Source organism: Tachysurus fulvidraco, chromosome 26 (genome assembly GCF_022655615.1).
Source record: "Tachysurus fulvidraco isolate hzauxx_2018 chromosome 26, HZAU_PFXX_2.0, whole genome shotgun sequence".
Lineage (NCBI taxonomy): Eukaryota > Metazoa > Chordata > Actinopteri > Siluriformes > Bagridae > Tachysurus > Tachysurus fulvidraco.
Window position 1 is genome coordinate 526,549 of NC_062543.1, and position 5,000 is coordinate 531,548.

Below are 5,000 nucleotides of genomic sequence, written 5' to 3' on the forward strand. Positions count from 1 at the left end.
TGTCATGTAGAAGAGTCAGCATGCCTGTAGATGTAGTTAGCTGTCATGTAGAAGAGTCAGCATGCCTGTAGATGTAGTTAGCCGTCATGTAGAAGAGTCAGCATGCCTGTAGATGTAGCTGTCATGTAGAAGAGTCAACATGCCTGTAGATGTAGCTGTCATGTAGAAAAGTCAGCATGCCTGTAGATGTAGTTAGCTGTCATGTAGAAGAGTCAGCATGCCTGTAGATGTAGTTAGCTGTCATGTAGAAGAGTCAGCATGCCTGTAGATGTAGTTAGCCGTCATGTAGAAGAGTCAACATGCCTGTAGATGTAGTTAGCCGTCATGTAGAAGAGTCAACATGCCTGTAGATGTAGTTAGCCGTCATGTAGAAAAGTCAGCATGCCTGTAGATGTAGTTAGCTGTCATGTAGAAGAGTCAGCATGCCTGTAGATGTAGTTAGCTGTCATGTAGAAGAGTCAGCATGCCTGTAGATGTAGTTAGCCGTCATGTAGAAGAGTCAACATGCCTGTAGATGTAGCTGTGATGTAGAAGAGTCAACATGCCTGTAGATGTAGTTAGCCGTCATGTAGAAGAGTCAACATGCCTGTAGATGTAGCTGTCATGTAGAAGAGTCAACATGCCTGTAGATGTAGTTAGCCGTCATGCAGAAGAGTCAACATGCCTGTAGATGTAGCTGTCATGTAGAAGAGTCAGCATGCCTGTAGATGTAGCTGTCATGTAGAAGAGTCAACATGCCTGTAGATGTAGTTAGCCGTCATGTAGAAGAGTCAACATGCCTGTAGATGTAGCTGTCATGCAGAAGAGTCAACATGCCTGTAGATGTAGTTAGCCGTCATGCAGAAGAGTCAACATGCCTGTAGATGTAGTTAGCCGTCATGTAGAAGAGTCAACATGCCTGTAGATGTAGTTAGCCGTCATGTAGAAGAGTCAGCATGCCTGTAGATGTAGCTGTCATGTAGAAGAGTCAGCATGCCTGTAGATGTAGTTAGCCGTCATGCAGAAGAGTCAGCATGCCTGTAGATGTAGTTAGCCGTCATGCAGAAGAGTCAACATGCCTGTAGATGTAGCTGTCATGTAGAAGAGTCAGCATGCCTGTAGATGTAGTTAGCCGTCATGCAGAAGAGTCAACATGCCTGTAGATGTAGCTGTCATGTAGAAGAGTCAACATGCCTGTAGATGTAGCTGTCATGTAGAAGAGTCAGCATGCCTGTAGATGTAGTTAGCTGTCATGTAGAAGAGTCAGCATGCCTGTAGATGTAGTTAGCCGTCATGTAGAAGAGTCAGCATGCCTGTAGATGTAGCTGTCATGTAGAAGAGTCAGCATGCCTGTAGATGTAGTTAGCCGTCATGTAGAAGAGTCAACATGCCTGTAGATGTAGTTAGCCGTCATGTAGAAAAGTCAGCATGCCTGTAGATGTAGTTAGCTGTCATGTAGAAGAGTCAGCATGCCTGTAGATGTAGTTAGCTGTCATGTAGAAGAGTCAGCATGCCTGTAGATGTAGTTAGCCGTCATGTAGAAGAGTCAACATGCCTGTAGATGTAGCTGTGATGTAGAAGAGTCAACATGCCTGTAGATGTAGTTAGCCGTCATGTAGAAGAGTCAACATGCCTGTAGATGTAGCTGTCATGTAGAAGAGTCAACATGCCTGTAGATGTAGTTAGCCGTCATGTAGAAGAGTCAACATGCCTGTAGATGTAGCTGTCATGTAGAAGAGTCAACATGCCTGTAGATGTAGTTAGCCGTCATGTAGAAGAGTCAACATGCCTGTAGATGTAGCTGTCATGTAGAAGAGTCAGCATGCCTGTAGATGTAGTTAGCTGTCATGTAGAAGAGTCAGCATGCCTGTAGATGTAGTTAGCTGTCATGTAGAAGAGTCAGCATGCCTGTAGATGTAGTTAGCCGTCATGTAGAAGAGTCAACATGCCTGTAGATGTAGCTGTGATGTAGAAGAGTCAACATGCCTGTAGATGTAGTTAGCCGTCATGTAGAAGAGTCAACATGCCTGTAGATGTAGCTGTCATGTAGAAGAGTCAACATGCCTGTAGATGTAGTTAGCCGTCATGTAGAAGAGTCAACATGCCTGTAGATGTAGTTAGCCGTCATGTAGAAAAGTCAGCATGCCTGTAGATGTAGTTAGCTGTCATGTAGAAGAGTCAGCATGCCTGTAGATGTAGTTAGCTGTCATGTAGAAGAGTCAGCATGCCTGTAGATGTAGTTAGCCGTCATGTAGAAGAGTCAACATGCCTGTAGATGTAGCTGTGATGTAGAAGAGTCAACATGCCTGTAGATGTAGTTAGCCTGTCATGTAGAAGAGTCAACATGCCTGTAGATGTAGTAGCTGTTCATGTAGAAGAGTCAACATGCCTGTAGATGTAGTTAGCCGTCATGTAGAAGAGTCAACATGCCTGTAGATGTAGCTGTCATGTAGAAGAGTCAACATGCCTGTAGATGTAGTTAGCCGTCATGTAGAAGAGTCAACATGCCTGTAGATGTAGTTAGCCGTCATGTAGAAAAGTCAGCATGCATGTAGATGTAGTTAGCTGTCATGTAGAAGAGTCAGCATGCCTGTAGATGTAGTTAGCTGTCATGTAGAAGAGTCAGCATGCCTGTAGATGTAGTTAGCCGTCATGTAGAAGAGTCAACATGCCTGTAGATGTAGCTGTGATGTAGAAGAGTCAACATGCCTGTAGATGTAGTTAGCCGTCATGTAGAAGAGTCAACATGCCTGTAGATGTAGCTGTCATGTAGAAGAGTCAACATGCCTGTAGATGTAGTTAGCCATCATGTAGAAGAGTCAACATGCCTGTAGATGTAGCTGTCATGTAGAAGAGTCAACATGCCTGTAGATGTAGTTAGCCGTCATGCAGAAGAGTCAACATGCCTGTAGATGTAGCTGTCATGTAGAAGAGTCAGCATGCCTGTAGATGTAGCTGTCATGTAGAAGAGTCAGCATGCCTGTAGATGTAGTTAGCCGTCATGCAGAAGAGTCAACATGCCTGTAGATGTAGCTGTCATGTAGAAGAGTCAACATGCCTGTAGATGTAGTTAGCCGTCATGTAGAAGAGTCAGCATGCCTGTAGATGTAGCTGTCATGTAGAAGAGTCAACATGCCTGTAGATGTAGTTAGCCGTCATGCAGAAGAGTCAACATGCCTGTAGATGTAGCTGTCATGTAGAAGAGTCAGCATGCCTGTAGATGTAGCTGTCATGTAGAAGAGTCAACATGCCTGTAGATGTAGTTAGCCGTCATGTAGAAGAGTCAACATGCCTGTAGATGTAGCTGTCATGCAGAAGAGTCAACATGCCTGTAGATGTAGTTAGCCGTCATGCAGAAGAGTCAACATGCCTGTAGATGTAGTTAGCCGTCATGTAGAAGAGTCAACATGCCTGTAGATGTAGTTAGCCGTCATGTAGAAGAGTCAGCATGCCTGTAGATGTAGCTGTCATGTAGAAGAGTCAGCATGCCTGTAGATGTAGTTAGCCGTCATGCAGAAGAGTCAGCATGCCTGTAGATGTAGTTAGCCGTCATGCAGAAGAGTCAACATGCCTGTAGATGTAGCTGTCATGTAGAAGAGTCAGCATGCCTGTAGATGTAGTTAGCCGTCATGCAGAAGAGTCAACATGCCTGTAGATGTAGCTGTCATGTAGAAGAGTCAACATGCCTGTAGATGTAGCTGTCATGTAGAAGAGTCAGCATGCCTGTAGATGTAGTTAGCTGTCATGTAGAAGAGTCAGCATGCCTGTAGATGTAGTTAGCCGTCATGTAGAAGAGTCAGCATGCCTGTAGATGTAGCTGTCATGTAGAAGAGTCAGCATGCCTGTAGATGTAGTTAGCCGTCATGTAGAAGAGTCAACATGCCTGTAGATGTAGTTAGCCGTCATGTAGAAAAGTCAGCATGCCTGTAGATGTAGTTAGCTGTCATGTAGAAGAGTCAGCATGCCTGTAGATGTAGTTAGCTGTCATGTAGAAGAGTCAGCATGCCTGTAGATGTAGTTAGCCGTCATGTAGAAGAGTCAACATGCCTGTAGATTGTAGCTGTGATGTAGAAGAGTCAACATGCCTGTAGATGTAGTTAGCCGTCATGTAGAAGAGTCAACATGCCTGTAGATGTAGCTGTCATGTAGAAGAGTCAACATGCCTGTAGATGTAGTTAGCCGTCATGTAGAAGAGTCAACATGCCTGTAGATGTAGCTGTCATGTAGAAGAGTCAACATGCCTGTAGATGTAGTTAGCCGTCATGTAGAAGAGTCAACATGCCTGTAGATGTAGTTAGCCGTCATGTAGAAAAGTCAGCATGCATGTAGATGTAGTTAGCTGTCATGTAGAAGAGTCAGCATGCCTGTAGATGTAGTTAGCTGTCATGTAGAAGAGTCAGCATGCCTGTAGATGTAGTTAGCCGTCATGTAGAAGAGTCAACATGCCTGTAGATGTAGCTGTGATGTAGAAGAGTCAACATGCCTGTAGATGTAGTTAGCCGTCATGTAGAAGAGTCAACATGCCTGTAGATGTAGCTGTCATGTAGAAGAGTCAACATGCCTGTAGATGTAGTTAGCCGTCATGTAGAAGAGTCAACATGCCTGTAGATGTAGTTAGCCGTCATGTAGAAAAGTCAGCATGCCTGTAGATGTAGTTAGCTGTCATGTAGAAGAGTCAGCATGCCTGTAGATGTAGTTAGCTGTCATGTAGAAGAGTCAGCATGCCTGTAGATGTAGTTAGCCGTCATGTAGAAGAGTCAACATGCCTGTAGATGTAGCTGTGATGTAGAAGAGTCAACATGCCTGTAGATGTAGTTAGCCGTCATGTAGAAGAGTCAACATGCCTGTAGATGTAGCTGTCATGTAGAAGAGTCAACATGCCTGTAGATGTAGTTAGCCGTCATGTAGAAGAGTCAACATGCCTGTAGATGTAGCTGTCATGTAGAAGAGTCAACATGCCTGTAGATGTAGTTAGCCGTCATGTAGAAGAGTCAACATGCCTGTAGATGTAGTTAGCCGTC